Here is a 17,292-nt window from a genome sequence, read left to right as displayed (position 1 = left end):
TGGCATCAATGGGACATGGTTACTCTGTTCCCCACATGGGCTTCACCTGGACATGATAACTTTGCTCCACACTTTGGCCTCACCTGGCCCTGATGACTCTGGGCCCCCCACCTAGGCCTCAATCTGGACCTGGTGACTGTGGTCCCCACCTGGGTCTCACCTGGACCTGGTGACTCTCGTTCCCACATGAACCACACCTGGACCTGGTGACTGTGGTGTTCTTGTAGACTCACATTTACCTGGTGACTCCAGTCCCCACCAGGGCCTCAACTGGATCTGGTGACTCTGGCCTGCAGATTGGCCTCACCTGGACCTGGTGAGTGGGGTTGCCACCTGGGCCTCACCCATACCTGGTGACTCAGGTCCCCACGTGGGCCTCTTGGACCTGGTGAATCTGGTCCTCACCTGGGCATCATAGGTACCTGGTTACTCTGTTCCACACCTGAGCCTCACCTGGACATGATGACTCTGGAAACTCTCTGGGCCTCACCCTGACCTGGTGACTCTGGTCCCCATCTGGATGTCACCTGGACCAGGTGATTCTGGTACCCCTCTAGGCCTCGACCAGACCTGGTGACTCTGGTCCTCAACTGGGCCTCACCTGGACCTAGTGAATATGCTCCCCATCTGGGCCTCATCTGGACCTGGTGACTCTGGTCCCTACCTGGGCATCATCGGGACATGGTTCCACTGCATGGCCTGCAGGTTGGCCTCACCTGGACCTGGTAACTCTGGTCCGTACCTGGGCATCATCGGGATACGGTTCCTCTGCATGGCCTGCTGGTTGGCCTCACCTGGACCCGGTAACTCTTGTCCTCACTTTGGCCTCTTCTGTACCAGGTGACTCTGGCCCCACCTGGGCCTCACCTGGAACGGGTGACTCTGATCCTCAGCAGCATGCCTCAAATGCACCTTTCCACTAGCTGCGTTCATATGGCCGTGAGAATGTAGCTACATTGTAAGTCAGGAGGTTCCATGTATACCACTCTACTGCACCTAGAGACACAAACATTGAAGCCTGCAGCTAGCTCCTTTTGTCCTATGAGCTTCTGACCAACACGTCTAGTGAAGATGTTCGAAATTTCATCTGAAGGCCATGAAGGTGAGCTCAAGTCTCAGAAGAAAGTACCCTTTGGACACTGCGTTCCACTAGCTTCTCATGTACTTACTATGTAGCACCAATCGTAGAGTGCAGTTCCTCACATATCTCTGGATTGGGCTTGGAGACACTAGGCGTGTGGGCCGGCACCTTCCACTAACCTCTCACAACCCTTCTGTCACGATTCAAGCCTAGGCCTGATAGGAGCGAAGTGTACCTGCAGTCAGCATGTGGGAGGTACAGGGCATAATTTCAACTCTCAGAAGTGTGTATGCTTTACAGGCAGATGTCTGCTAGACACTTATTTATGGGAGGTAGAACCGAGGTACACTCTAATTAAATAAGGACGTTGGCAATCGCTGCATTTAACTCAGATATACGTGAGTCAGGCCTGTCACTTCCACATGCTTTTCACACAACCTCTTCCAGCACCTAACATAAAGATTCTAGGACTTATGTCTACAGGCAGTCAGGATGCGGGACGGTCCTGCCCTGACCTCAGCTTGTACAAAGAAGCATGCCTAGAAGTCAGCTTTCAACTAGCTGCGTTCTTATGGCAGTGAGAATGTAGCAGTATTCTAATTCAGGAGGTTCCAAGATTACCACTCTACTGCACCTGGAGACACCTTCCAGGCCTGCATTATTCCACTTGCGTCTCACAAGCTTCTGACAAACGGCTCTGGTGAAGATGATCAAAACTCATTCTGCAGGCAGTGTGGAACTGTGAGGGACTCGGTGTGAATTCAACTCTCAGAAGAGAGACTCTTTTGGACTCGGGGTTCAGATAGCTTCTCACCTATGGAAATTAGTATGTAGCACCTGTCTAAGACAGGAATTACTAGGAAGTCGCTGGATTGAGCTTGGAGGCACTAGTCTTGTGTGCCGGGACTTTCCACTTACCTCCCACAACACTTCAGTCATGCATCGAGCCTAGGCCTTTTAGCAGCGAAGTGTACCTGCAGGCAGGATGTGGGAAATACAGGCCATAAGCTCAACTCTCAAAAGTGTGTACGCCTGGGAGGCAGATGTCTGCTACCCACTCGTCCATGGGAGTTAGAAACTAGCTACACTCTTTGAAGAAGGTCGTTTGAAATAGCTGTATTCAATTCAGATAATCAGGAGTACGGGCCTGAAACTTCCACATGCATTTCACCGACCTCTCCCAGCCCCTAACATAAGCATATTAGCAGGTACGTGTATGGGCAGGCAGGATGCGGGAGGGTCCTTCCATGAGCTCAGCTCTCAGAAGGAAGCATGCCTAGAAGCCAGCTTTTTACTAGCTCGTTCGGATGGCCGTGAGAACGTAGCAGCATTGTAAGGCAGGACGTTCCATGAATACTGCTCTACTGCACCTGGAGACACAACCATTGAAGCCTGCAGCTGGCCCTTGCATCCCATGAGCTTCAGACAAACATGTTTAGTGAGGATTTTCGTAACTGCATCTGCAGGCAGTGTGGAACTGGGAAGGACCGCGTGTCAGCTCATCTCCGAAAGGGAAGTTCCCCAGAGAGAGAGCTTTCAGCCAGGTACTCAGGTTTCGAAGTTAGTATGGAGATCCCATTTGAGGGAGGAATTCCTCAGAATTCGCTGGATGGAGCTAAGAGACACTTGCCTCTCACAAAACTTGCATCCCATATCGAACGAAATCCTTTAGAAGCATAGCGTACAGGCGGTCAACCTGTGGGAGGTTCAAGTCCTAAGCTCAATCCAAAGGAGTGTGCATTCCTGGGAGGCAGCTGTCCCTAGGCGCGAAATTGACAAGGCAGACACTTGGTTCTCACTCCGCTCCTCTCCCGCATACACCGAAATGCTGTGGAAGTGGAACGTCCATGTAGTCAGGATGGGGGAGGTACAGGCCATAAGTTCAACTCTCAGAAGTGTGTACGCTTTGCAGGCCGATGTCTGCTAGACACTTATCGAGGCGAGGTATATCCGAGCTACACTCTAATTGAACAAGGACATTGGCAATCCCTGTATTGAACTCAGATACACGTGAGTAGAGTCCTTACACTTCCACTGGCATTTCTCCAAACTCTCCCAGCACCTCACTTAAGGATGTTAACAGCTATGACAATGGGCAGCCAGGATTCGGGAGGGTCCTGCCCTGAGCTCAGATCTCACAAGTGAGCAAGGCTAGAAGCCAGTTTTCCACTAGCTTCATTCTAATGGCCGTGAGACCATAGCAGTCTTCTAACACAGAAGGTTCGAAGAATACCAGTCTCCTGCACCTGGAGATACCTTCCAGGCCAGCATTATTCCACTTGCGTCTCATAAGCTTCTGACAAACGTCTCAGGTGAAGATGTTCAAAACTCATTCTGCAGGCAGAGTGGAACTGTGAGGGACTGGGTGTGAATTCAACTCTCAGAAGAGAGATGCTTTTGGACTCAGGGTTCAGCCAGCTTCTCACGTATTGAACTAAGTAGGTAACACCTGTCTAAGACAGGAATTACTAATAAATCGCTGGATTGTGCTTGGAGGCACTAGTCTTGTGTGCCAGGACTTTCCACTTACCTCTCACAACACTTCAGTCACGCCTCGAGCCTAGGCCTGTTTGCAGCGAAGGGTACCTGCAGGCAGGATGTGAGAAATACAGGCCATAAGCTCAACTCTCAAAAGTGTGTACGCCTGGGAGGCAGATGACTGCTACCCAGTCGTACATGGGAGTTAGAAACTGGCTACACTCTTTGAAGAAGCCCGTTTGAAATCGCTGTATTCAACTCAGATAATCGAGAGTATAGGCCTGACACTTCCACAAGCATTTCGCCACCCTCTCCCAGCACCTAACATAAGCATATTAGCAGTTACGTCTACAGGCTGAAGGATGAGGGAGGGTCCTGACCTGAGCTTAGCTCTCAAAAGGAAGCATGCCTAGAAGCCAGCTTTCTACTAGCTTGTTCTGATGGCCATGAGAATGTGACAGCATTGTAAGGCGGTACACTTACAATGAATACCGCTTTACTGCACCTGGAGACACAACCTTGAAGCCTGCAGCTGGCCCTTGCGTCCCATGAGCTTCTGAAAACCTGTCTAGTGAGGATGTTCATAACTGCATCTGCAGGAAGTGTGGAACTGGGAAGGACTGCGTGTAAGCTCATCTCGCAGAAGGAAATTCCGCAGAGAGAGAGCTTTCAGCTAGTTACTCAGGTTTGGAAGTTAGTATGTAGCACCCCTCTGAGGGAGGAATTCCTCAGAAGTCGCTGGATGGAACTAAGAGACACTTGCCTCTTGCAAAACTTGCGTCCCGTATCGGACGAAATCCTTTGGAAGTGAAGCATACAGGCCGTCAGCATGTGGGAGGTACAAGCCATAAGCTCAATCCAAAGGAGCGTGCATGCCTTGATGGCAGCTGTCCGCTACGCACAAAATTGACAAGGGAGACACGTGGTTTTCACTCCGCTACTCTCCCGGATACAACGAAATGCTGTGGACGTGGAACATACAGGCAGTCAGGATGGGGGAGGTACAGGCCATAAGTTGAACTCGCAGAAGTGTGTTTGCTTTGCAGGCCGATGTCTGCTAGACACTTATCGAGACGAGGTATACAGGGGCTACACTCTAATTGAACATGGATGTTGGAAATCGCTCTATTGAACTCAGATACATATGAGTACAGTCCTGACACTTCCACTGACATTTCTCCAACCTCTCCGAACACCTAATATAAGGATGTTAGCAGCTACGACTACGGGCAGGCAGGATGCGGGAGGCTCCTGCCCTGAGCTCAGCTTTCAAAGGAGGCATGCCTGGAGGCCAGCTTTCTACTAACTGCGTTCTGATGGGTATGAGAACGTGGCCGCATTGTAATTCAGGATGTTCCATGAATACCGCTTTACTGCACCTGGAGACACAACCTTGAAGCCTGCAGCTTGCCCCTTGCATCCCATGAGCTTCTAACAAACATGTCTAGTGAGGATGTTTATAAGTGTATCTGCAGGCAGTGTGGAACTGGGAAGGACCACGTTTCAGCTCATCTCCGAGAGGGAAGTTCCCCAGAGTGAGCTTTCAGGTAGGTTCTCAGGTTTGGAAGTTAGTATGTAGCTCCCATCTGAGGGAGGAATTCCTTAGATGTTGCTGTATTGAAAAGAAAGAAAAGAAAGAAAGAAAAAGAAAGAAAGAAAGAAAGAAAGAAAGAAAGAGAAGAAAGAAAGAAAAGAAGGAAGGAAGGAAGGAAGGAAGGAAGGAAGGAAGGAAGGAAGGAAGGAAGGAAGAAAGAGTGGCACCTGTGTGGCTCTGTCAGTTAAGCTTCTGCCTTAGGCTCAGATCATGATCCAGGTCCCAAGGCAGGCTCCCTGTTCAACAGAGAACCTGCTTCTCCCTCTCCCTCTTCCCCTCTCGCTCATGCTTTATCTCTACTCTCTCTCTCAAATAAATAAAAAACATCTTTGAAAAAGAAACAAACAAATCCACAAGAAAGAGAAATTGCCCATGTAGAATAATTTCAAACAATTTGTGAAGACATTCCACCCTCAAGTTCATGAGCATAGCTTCCCACTCTTAAGTGTGGAATACACATAGTAACTTCCTTCTACAAAATATAATATGAAAACCTTAAAATAATAATGATAATATAATACTAATACTAATAATAATAATAATAAAGAATAATAATAAAGAATCAGTTTACTACTGAGAAAGCTGACAAACACTACATCAGCAAGATGATCAGATCGATACCAAGACTGATAAATCATGTTGATAGTATCTATCCTTTATATGATATAATGAAAATGGCAGTATATCTCTGTATATAATCCACAAAAACAGTTCAGTCATGAGATAAACAACAGACATGTCCCAACTGAGGGAAATTTTACAAAATACTCTACTTGTCAAAGTGTTCCAGTTCAACAACAAGAAAAGGCTGAAAGACTGTCACAATCCAGATGAGCCTAAGGAAAGAGGACAAATGGAATGTGATTTGAGGATTGGTAACTTAGCAAAAACTAAGGAAATCTGAATAAACTATGGTCTTTGTTTTTTTTTTTTGTCTTTGTTTAATGCGAATTTTTTTTTAAATTTATTTATGATAGTCACACAGAGAGAGAGAGAGAGGTGGAGACATAGGCAGAGGGAGAAGCAGGCTCCATGCACCAGGAGTCCGATGTGGGATTCGATCCCGAGTCTCCAGGATCACGCCCTGAGCCAAAGGCAGGCGCTAAACCGCTGCGCCACCCAGGGATCCCTAATGCGAATTTTTTAATATTGATTCATTAGCTCATATTTGTACCGTACTAATATAAGATATCAATAATTGGAGAAATTGAGTGCAAGTGCATGCGAATGCTCTGTACTATCTTCTCAGTTTCCCTATAAATCTTTGTTTTTTTCCTAATAAATAAGATTTATTTTGAAAATTGACAAATGAATCAGGCTCCAAGTGTGAAGACATTTTAAGAATTGTTGAATTGACTTTTGCCTTATTCTTAAAGAGTTCCTTTGATGGAAACAATTAAGAATTTTAGATCAAAGGAAAGAAAAACACTTATGAACACGTATAATGCCTCCTCAACCTGAAAAGCAGGAAAGGATAATAAATAGCAAAAATCAGATAAAAATACTTCTAGTACAATAGACACCATATTGCAAGTGCATTTAAAATTAGCGATGCATAACATTTATTTCCTTGACATTTGACTTCCAAAGAGTTCAAAGTGTTTCAGTGTCAGTTGAAACAGGGGAAGAATCTCAGGGAAGGATCCTTCACATAAATAATAGGACCACGGTAATAATGTCTCTCAGTTCTTTCCAAATCCATAAAGATGCATTTCCTGATGAGTGACTGAGCTGTGAAGAAAGAGATGAGAAACCCTCATCCCTCTGAATTACTTGTGTCAGAATATTTTGACCATAGTACCACGGATAGTAAATTATCCTTATTAACAGGAAATATGTCTCAGATTGGAATCTGAGCAATCAGATGGGCAGAGAAAAAATGCTTTGACTCGCTCTTCATCTTTTAAAGACAAAGGAGAGCTTTTTTATGTACAAAGTCTATTGTCAAGATAGCCTTAGGGAATAAGAGTCTGCAGCATGGAATCCCCCTGCACATCTGGGAAGCCCGTGCCCCAGGTCTTCCTGATTCGAAATCCCTGGGCCTGTCCCCCAACACAGGCTGCCACGCTGAGGTCATTTTCAATTGCTCTCTTAGGAGCTCTGGGGAAGGGGGAAGGAGCTAGATAGGATGTGACTGGAAGCCTGGAGGCCTAGAAAATTAAGGCCATACCAATTTAAATTCAGTGTTAGCACAAGTCCAGCCATCCCAGGTCCCTGTGAAGAACAGCTGAAATTAACATTACTTCAGTTACTGGAAAAAGCAAAAGTTTACAGCTTAATGTCCTAGAAAGCCCCACAATAGAAACAAAACTGAGTCAAGGCCAAGGACAGGAAGCCTCTATTAGAATGAGAACAGAGCTCAATGCCCTTGAATGTCCCATATCAAAATGTAAACAGAACTTGAGGAATTGCTCCACCCCTTCTGGAGGTCCCTGAGACCAGCCCTTAAAACTAAGCTAAAACCCACCTCGGGGTCCAAGTCCCTGCTCCACTCTGTCAGGTATACTTGCACACAAGCTCTAGCTTGTAAATAAACCCTCATGTGTTTGCATCAGTGTCGGCTTCTTGGTGGTTTCTCGGATTCACAATCTTGGGCACAACACTCTGAGATAAAAAAAACAAAGCCAAAAGAAGCTCAGACGCAGGTAGAGTAAATGCAGGGTTCTGAGAGAATCGGTGGAGACCCAGGGGCTTGGGAGCTCTTCTGTGGAGGCCCATGCAGACTGGGGGGCAGGATGCTCAGCCCCAGAGCCAGAGGACCCAGAGACCCCACCCGCATCCGGCCAATCAGGGGGGGTCTCAAGGAGCAGCACTGTGCCGCTCACTGGAGGCCAGAGGTGCTGATGCCCACCCCACCTCTGACTCCGCAGGTGCATCTACCACACAGATGTGCACCTGATAATCAGCGCCAGAACCCATCCCCAGACCCTGCACAGACCACTCACTGCCACCATGTTGTCGGACCACAGAGGATGCATAGATTCAGCTCTGCCTGGAAAGTAGGATATACCTTCCTTTGTACTTTGTGCTTTACTGTCATTTATTTTCCTTGATTTTTTTATTAATTTCTTATTTTAATTTTATGTATGTACCTTATATATTTCTTAATTTTACTTTCATGGTACTTTAATTGTGTTTCATATTTGGGGTTTAGAATCTTTTGAAATGCAGGCCAAAATAATCTGGTGGTTTTTTTTTTTTTTTTTGGAGAGCAGTTATTATTGTTTTCCTTGGTTTTTCTTTTTCTTCCCTCTCTCTTTTCTGGAAAAGGTAATGAGATGGAGAAATTCACCTCCATAAAATAACATGAGATAGTACTCACAGCCAGGAAGTCCATCAATACACATATATGATGTCTAACTACATTTTAAAACAATGATTATAAAGATAGCAGCTGGGCTGGATAAAGAGCACAGAGGAAAACTAGAGAATCCCTTACTGTAGAAGTAAAACAACTAAAATCTAGTCAGGCCAAGTTAAAAATGCTATAACTGAGATGCAGTCCCACGTGGAAGCCATAAAAACAAGAAAAGTTATGGACCACAGAGACAGACGTAGGGAAGTCAGCCACTTATTAAAAAATAACATTCATATCTTAGGAGACTCAGAAGCTGAAGAGAGAGAACAGGTGGGCCTTGCTCAGACATTAGAAACGACAAATAACCACCATTTGCTTCAACGTGGATGTAACTGGAAGGTATTATGCTGAGTGAAGTAAGTCAATCAGAGAAGGACAAACATTGTATGTTCTCATTCATTTGGGGAATATAGATAATAGTGAAAGGGAATATAAGGGAACGGAGAAGAAATGTGTGGGAAATATCAGAAAGGGAGACAGAACATAAAGACTCCTAACTCAGGGGATCCCTGGGTGGCGCAGCGGTTTAGCGCCTGTCCTTTGGTCCAGGGTGCGATCCTGGAGACCCGGGATCGAATCCCACATCGGGTTGCCGATGCATGGAGCCTGCTTCTCCCTCTGCCTATGTCTCTGCCTCTCTTTCTCTCTCTCTGTGTGTGTGACTATCATAAATAAAATTTAAAAAAAAGACTCCTAACTCAGGAATGAACTAGGGGTGATGGAAGGGGAGGAGGGCGGGTGGTGGGGGTGAATGTGTGATGGGCACTGAGGGGGGCACTTGACGGGATTAGCACTGGGTGTTATTCTGTATGCTGGCAAATTGAACACCAATAAAAATAAAATTATTATTAAAATAAAAGAAAGAAATAAATAAAGAAGAAAGAAATAGAATGAAAGAAAGAAAGAAAGATAAAAGAAAGAAAGAAAGAAAGAAAGAAAGAAAGAAAGAAAGAAAGGAAGGAAGGAAGGAAGGAAGGAAGGAAGGAAGGAAGGAAGGAAGGAGTGGCACCTGGGTGGCTCAGTCAGTTAAGCTTCTGCATTAGGCTCAGATCATGATCCAGGTCCCAAGGCAGGCTCCCTGTTTAGCAGGGAACCTGCTTCTCCCTCTCCCTCTGCCCCTCTCGCTCATGCTTTTTCTCCTCTCTCTCTCTCTCTCATATAAATAAATAACATCTTTGAAAAAGAAACAAACAAACTCAGAAGGAAGAGAAATCTCCCATGTAGAAGAATTTCAAACAATTCGTGCAGACATACCACACTCAAGTTCATGAGCATAGCTTCCCACTCTTATGTGTGGAAAACACATAGTAACTTCCTTCTGCAAAACATATTATGAAAAACCTAAAATAATAATGATAATATAATAATAATAATAATAATAATAATAATAATAAAAGAATCACTTTACTACGGAGAAAGCTGACAAACACTACCTCAGCAAGATGATCAGATCGATACCAAGACTGATAAATCATGTTGATAGTATCTATCCTTTATATGATATAATGAAAATGGCAGTATATCTCTGTATATAATCCACAAAAACAGTTCAGTCATGAGATAAACAACAGACATGTCCCAACTGAGGGAAATTTTACAAAATACTCTACTTCTCAAAGTGTTCCAGTTCAACAACAACAAGGAAAGGCTGAAAGACTGTTACAATCCAGAGGAGCCTAAGAAAACAGGAGGACAAATGGAATGTGATATGAGGGATGGTAACTTAGCAAAAGCTAAGGAAATCTGAATAAAGTATGGTCTTTGGTTAATGCGAATATTTTAATATTGATTCATTAGCTCATATTTGTACCGTACTAATATAAGATATCAATAATTGGAGAAATTGAGTGCCAATGCATGCGAATGCTCTGTACTATCTTCTCAATTTCCTATAAATTCCCTCAATTCCCTATAAATCTTTGTTTTTTTCCTAATAAATAAGATTTATTTTGAAAATTGACTCATTTCTTGATGAGTGACTGAGCTGTGAATAAAGAGATGAGAAACCCTCATCCCTTTGAATTACTTGTGTCAGAATATTTTAACCATAGTACTACGGATAGTAAATTATTCTTAGTAACAGGAAATACATCTCAGATTGGAATCTGAGCAATTAGATGGGCAGAGAAAAAAAACTTTGACTTGCTCCTCATCTTTTAAAGATAAAGGACAGCTTTTCTATGTACAAAGTCAGTTGTCAAGATAGCCTTAGGGAATAAGAGTCTGCAGCATGGAATCCCACTGCACAGCTGGGACGCCCATGCCCCAGGTCTTCCTGATCCCAAATCCCTGGGCCTGTCTCCCAACACAGGCTGCCAAGCTGAGGTCATTTGCAATTGCTCTCTTAGGAGCTCCAGGGAAGGGGAAAGAGCTAGATAGGATGGGACTGGATGCAAGGAGGCTGAGAAAATGAAGGCCTTTCTACTTTAAGTTCAGTGTTCGAACAAGACCAGCCATCCCAGGCCCCTGTGAAGAAGAGCTGAAATTTACATTACTTCAGTTACAGGAAAAACAAACAAACAAACAAAAGTTTACAGCTTAATGTCCTAGAAAGCCCCACAATAGAATGAAACTGAGCCCATGCCAAGGGCTGGAAGCGCCTATTAGAATGAGAGCAGAGTTCAATACCCTTGAAGGCCTCATAACAAAATGTAAACAGAACTTGAGGAATTGCTCCAGCCCTTCTGGAGGACCCCGAGACAAGCCCTTAAAACTAAGCTAAAACCCAGCTCAGGGTCCAAGTCCCTGCTCCGCAGTGTTGGGTGTACTTGGACGCAAGCTCGAGTTTGGAAATCAACCCTTGTGTGTTTGCATTGGTGTCAGCTCCTTAGTGGTTTCTCGGATTCGCAATCTTGGGCACAACACCCCCATGTTCCCTCCCACCTTGGTTGAACCGCTATCCCCTCCCACCCAGGGTGACACTCAGTCACCTCCCTCCCTACAACAGCTGGGCACAGGCCGTCACACAGGTCCCATGGGCACAGTGGGCACTCTCACCGTCCCTGGCCTCCCAGAGGAAGGAAGGAGGTTTTGGCAGTACCCACTCCATGGTGGCCCCAGGGCTCCCTGCCCAGGACAGACAGGTTAGGGTCTGTGTCCCTGACGCCAGCTCCTCCTCCCCGGTTTTCCCACAGGAAATGAAGGAGGAGGCCCTGGTCTCCTCTAGGGACATCACGCTGGGGGACCTGGACGTCAACAGGATATTCAGCAGTCACGTCATGTTTTGGGACTACTATGGGTTAGGGTGAAGCTGAGGGGCCAGGGGGATCGGGACCCGGGAGGACCGGGGGCTTCTGGGTAGGGAACATGGGGCTTCAGAGCCTGGGAGAAGAACAGCAGCCAACAACACATGGCTGCATGGTAGGTTGTTGGGGATGAACACCGTGCCCCCACCCTCGGGGTCTCAGAGATGAGGAGGCCACTAGGACGCGGCCTCCAGGGATTGCCATGTTAGCTGAACCCCAAAAGGGTGAGGGACAGCCCCCTGAAAAGCAGGGGGCTGGGGTGGGGGCCGTCGGGCCAGTAAGGGGACCTGGGGGCAGGGTGCATGGCCGTGACTGGAGGAAGACACACATCGATCTGATGAGGGTCGGACGGGTCAGGGTGATACCCACCCTCAGGACTTCATATATTTCTAAATTCTATGCATTAAATTTGAGACAATTTGAAATTTGTAAACATACATTGTATGATGACCCCCAGATAATGCCCCTGGTCCAGCCAGGGCCCTGTACTCACCACACGGGGCCCCAGGGGCAGGTGTCACAGCATACCCCAGACTGGGGTCGCTTTATCTGTGGACGTCTCAGTGTGCATCTTAGAGAAAGAGGATGCCCTGTGTCCGCCGGCCCCCCACACCATCCTCCCATTCCCCAGACCCACACCATCCCCTAACATCATCATCCCCCATGGCATAGCCCCTACACCATCCCCCTCACACACACACAGCCTCACACAATCCCCACCCACACTATACCCCAACACCATCCCCCCTACACCATCCCCCACACCCCACCACCATCATACCCATGCCCCCACACCATCCACCCCACACCATCGGCCCCGAGCAAGGACCCAGTGCAGCTGCACCCTGTGGGACATGCTCAGACTCCCCAGGGTTCTCTGGATACCCTGCTCCCATCAGAAGCCTGGGTGTCCCATTGAGTACCAGGGGTTGCAGGGAGGAGGGAAGGCAGGGAGCCCCGGACAGTGTGTGTGCAGGAGAGTGGTGCAGAGGACACACTGTGCCCTGCCTCCACCCTCTGTCCCTCCTGGAGGGTGGGACACCCTGCACAGGACACCAGGCCCTAACCCAGAGGGACCTGGGCTGACTTGGGCCCAGGCTCTGTGGGGGCTGGGTTGATTTGAGCCCACACCAGTCCCAACTCAAAGACTAATGGAATCAGGCCCCCATGGCCCTCGACAACCCTGGATTCTGGCGCCGGGCTCAGCGAGCCCTCTCAAAGCTGGATGTGGCCTACTGGGCCCTGGACATGTCACACAGATACAGGTCGCTTATCTAGGGCAGCCCTGGGGATCCCAGGACACACCAGTGTGGGGAGTGGAGGGGTAAGCCGGTGGGCCACACCCGCACCCACACCATGAGGCAGGCTCCTCCAGGTGCTGGGACCCTAGAGGGCCCGAGGCCGGGGTCCAGCTGCCCTGCGGGGACCCAGAGCAGGAGCCCATGAGCTACAGGTCCAGGTCAGCTCTGCTGTCCGCAGAACCGTCACTCAGGCTGAAACCTCAGGACACACGCCCCCACCCGGAGTCCACACATGCTCCCAGGTGGGGGACTCCAGCACCAGCCCACCCACCCCGTGTGATTCTTGCCCCCACTTAAAGGACAGAAAAGTCTCCTTCCCAGGGGAAGGCACGCACCCACGGCTCTGAGCCCGTTTGCTGTAGAAAGTCAATAAAGTGATGTGGTGCGAAAATGCACAGCCAGCCCATTTTTGTGTCTCATAGAACTCTGTGCACGGGGCGTGAAGAGACCCCCAGAGAGGAGGAGGGGGCACCACCTAGGCCCCAACCAGCCCCTGCAGGGGTACCGCCAGGCAAACACAGCTGACGTCCCCACGTGCCTTCCAGGGAAGGCCTGACCCACTGCCGGACATGGGAATGTGGCCGAGCCGGAACTTCCGCTCAGCTGGCCCTCCAGCTGAAAGTTCCTGCACGAGTTAGCCCTGGCATAGCCAGGAGAGCTCAGCTAGCCGCCAAGCGCCAGCATCAGAAATGATATTCTGCCAACCATTTTGGGGTTTTGGGTGACCCAGACAGAGGATCCGATAGCTGCATGGGATAGCTGCATGTGATAGACACACACGCACCTCAAAACCAACAAAAGTCAGAATCCCCCCAATGTTGTCAAACAGCAGCCAGATGGTTACATACACTAAGCTGTGGTCCCCAATAGGATACATGGAAAACGCTATAAGCCATGACTGCAGAGGTGCTGGAGGCACGTAGATGTGCCTGCTTGTGTTCCAACAAGGAGGGCAGAGGGGCAGGAAGCATCCTCCGGATGGGGGGCACTCCTAGGAAAGGACACCAGGTCCCTATGAAGGCTACGGAGGGTGAAATCTGTCCTCCTCTCTTTCTGCTTCTGGTTTTCCTCCTAAATGCCATTTTCCTCAATCATATTAGCAAGAATTTTTTTTTGTTTTTAAATTTCTTTTTATTGGAGTCTAATTTGTATGAATTCTTTCTTCAGCAAGTGTGTCATTCAGGAGGGAAAGAGAGATAAAGATTTTCCCAGACAGGCAACATATAAAGGAGTTCAGGACCACTTAACCAGTCCAGTAAGGAATTTTAAGACGGACTCTTCTAGTGGGGGAAAAAAAGAGACCAAAAGCAACAAAGACTAGAAAGGCCGAGAGAACGTCACCAGAAACACCAACTCTTCTGGTAACACAAATGCACAAAGTTCATATCTTTGAATAATCACTCTGAATGCTGATAGACTAAATGCTTCAATCAAAAGATATAGGGTATCAGAGTGGCTTAAAAAGCAGGATCTGGGATGCCTGGGTGGCTCAGGGTTTGACCCTCTGCCTTTGACTCAGGGTGTGATCCTGGAGTCTGGGATCGAGTCCCATATTGGGCTCCTGGTGGGGACCCTGTTTCTCTCTCTGCCTAATTTTCTGCCTCTCTCTCTCTCTCTCTCTCTCTCTCTCACACACACACACACACACACTATCATAAATAACATTATTATTAAAAAACAACATCCATCTGTACGCTGCCTACTAGATGCTCACCTTAGACCTATAGACACCAACAGATTGAAAGTCAGGGGATAGAAAATCATTTATGATGCTAATAGATATCAAAAGAAAGATGGAGGACCCATACTTATATCAGACAAACGAGATTTGAAACCAAACCCTGGGGGACACCTGGTGGCTCAGTGGTTGAGCATGTGCCTTCGGCTCAGGGTGTGATCCTGGGATCCCAGGATCGAGTCCCACATCAGGCCTCCCTTTGGGGAGCCTGCCTCTCACTCTGCTATGTTCCTTCCTCTGCTTCTCTGTGTATCTCTCATGAATAAATAAGTAATTTAAATTTCAAAAAAGAAAGAACAAATACTGTAAGAAGAGATGAAGAAGGGCATTATTTCATAATTAAAAAGACTCTCTATCAAGATCAAACAACTAAATATTTATGCTGCCAACATGGGAGTATCTAAATATAGAAACCACTGTTGGTGGGAATGTGAACTGGTGCAGCCACTCTGGAAAACTCTGTGGCGGTCCCTCAATGAGAAAAAAATAGACCTGCACAACGACCCAGAAATTGCACTGTTGGGGATTTACCCCAAAGATTCAGATGCAATGAAACGCCGGGACACCTGCACCCTGATGTTTATATTAGGAATGTCCACAATAGACAAACTGTGGAAGGAGCCTCGCTGTCCATCAAAAGATAAATAGATACAGAAGATGTGGTTTATGTATACAATGGAATATTACTCAGCCATTAGAAATGACAGATACCCACCATTTGCTTCAATGTGGATGGAACTGGAAGGTATTATACTGAGTGAAGTAAGTCAATCGGAGAAGGACAAACAGTGTGTGTTCTCATTCATTTGGTGAATATAAATAATACTGAAAGGGAATATAAGGGAATGGAGAAGAATTGTGTAGGAATTATCAGAAAGGGAGACAGAACATAAAGACTCCTAACTCTGGGAAACGAACTAGGGGGGCTGGGAGGGGAGGAGGGTGGAAGTGTGGGTGAATGGGTGATGGGCACTGAGGGGGACATATTATGGGATGAGCACTAGGTGTTATTCGGAATGTTGGTCAATTCAACATCAATACAAAATAAATTTATTTAAAAAAAAAGATCCAACAACTAAATATTTATGCTGCAACATGGGAGTACCTAAATATAGAAACGAATTAACAACAAACATACAGGAACTCACTGATAATAATACAATGACAGGGGTTTTAACACCCACTTATGGCAATGGACCGATCGTCTATGCAGAAAATCAACAGGGGAACAATAGCCTTGACACACTGGACCACAGGGACTCAACAGATATAGTCTGAACATTTCTTCCTAAAGCAGAATACACATTCCTTTCAAGTGCACATGGGACATTCTCCAGAACAGATCATATCATGGGCCACAAATCAGCCCTCAACAGGTACAACAGGTACAAGAAGGTTGATATAACATGCTGTACATTTTCGGAACACGATGCTATGAAACTCGAAGTCGACAGTAAGAAAAAAAAATTTGGACAGACAAAAAATACGTGGAGATTATGAACATCCTACTAGAGAATGAATGGATCAACCAGGAAATTAAACAGGAAATTTAAAACAAATGAAAATGAAAATATGTTTTTCCAAAACTCTGGGATGTAGCAAAGGCAGTCCTAAGAGGTAAGTACATAGCAATACAGGACTACCTCAAGAAACAAGAAGTCTCCAATACACAACCTAACCCTACACCTAAAGGAGCTGGAAAAGAAATAGCAAACAAAGCCTAAAGCCTACAGAAGAAGGGAAAAAATAATGATGAGAGCAGAAATAAACAATACAGAAACAACAAAACAGTAGAATGGAATAACGAAACTAAGAGCTGGTTCTTCAAAATAATTAATAAAATGGATCAAGCCCTAGCCAGCTTTATCAATGAGAAAAGAGAAAAGACCTAAATAAATAAAATAACAGATGAGAGAAGAGAGATCACAATCAACACCAGCAAAATTAGACAATTATAAGGGAATACTATGAAATTATACGCAAACAAACTGGAAGACCTGGAAGAAATGGACAAATCCCTAGAAATGTGCAAACGAGCAGAACTGAAATAGAAAGAAATAGAAAATGTGAACAGACCTATAATGAGCAAAGGAATTGAATCAGCAAGGTACCTGGGTGCATCAGGGGTTGAGCATCTGCTTTGGCTCAGATCATGATCCCGGGGTCCTGGGGGAATCATGTCCAACATCAGGGCCCACTGGAGGCTCATTTTCCCTCTGCCTTTACCTCTGCCTTTCTGTGTCTCACATGAATACATAAATAAAATATTTAAAAAAGAAAAAAGATAAAAAGTGAGAAAGGACCCAAATAAAATCACAAATGGGAAAAGAGAAATAACAACCAACACTAGAGAAATAGAAACGATTATAAGAGAACATTATGAAAAATTATATGCCAGCAACCTAGAACCTGGAAGAAATAGATCAATTCTGGAAATATATAACATAGCAAAAATGAAAAAGGAAGAAGTAAGGAACTTGAACAGACATATAACCAG

The 17,292-nt window shown here is 46.2% G+C and overlaps 1 long non-coding RNA gene across 6 annotated transcripts in view; it reads right to left on the bottom strand.

Moving 5' to 3' along the window:
* Window positions 1-402: 402 nt before the first annotated feature.
* The window catches only part of LOC125754761 (uncharacterized), a 53,890-nt gene continuing 37,000 nt past the window's right edge, over window positions 403-17,292 (bottom strand). For 2 of the 6 annotated variants that reach the window (XR_007409568.1, XR_007409572.1), the window contains 2 exons: window positions 7,621-7,757; window positions 5,739-5,989 (listed from right to left, as the gene is read on the bottom strand). This is a non-coding gene — a long non-coding RNA (uncharacterized LOC125754761). Of the gene's footprint in view, window positions 3,668-4,327; window positions 4,522-5,738; window positions 5,990-7,620; window positions 7,758-17,292 lie in introns of those variants that run through there. The other 4 variants (XR_007409570.1, XR_007409571.1, XR_007409573.1 and 1 more) reach the window with 4 other exon arrangements.

This window comes from Canis lupus, unplaced genomic scaffold, assembly GCF_003254725.2.
Source record: "Canis lupus dingo isolate Sandy unplaced genomic scaffold, ASM325472v2 SANDYSCAFF101, whole genome shotgun sequence".
Lineage (NCBI taxonomy): Eukaryota > Metazoa > Chordata > Mammalia > Carnivora > Canidae > Canis > Canis lupus.
Note: the sequence above shows the minus strand (reverse complement) of the source record. Positions and strands in the feature narration are given on the sequence as shown.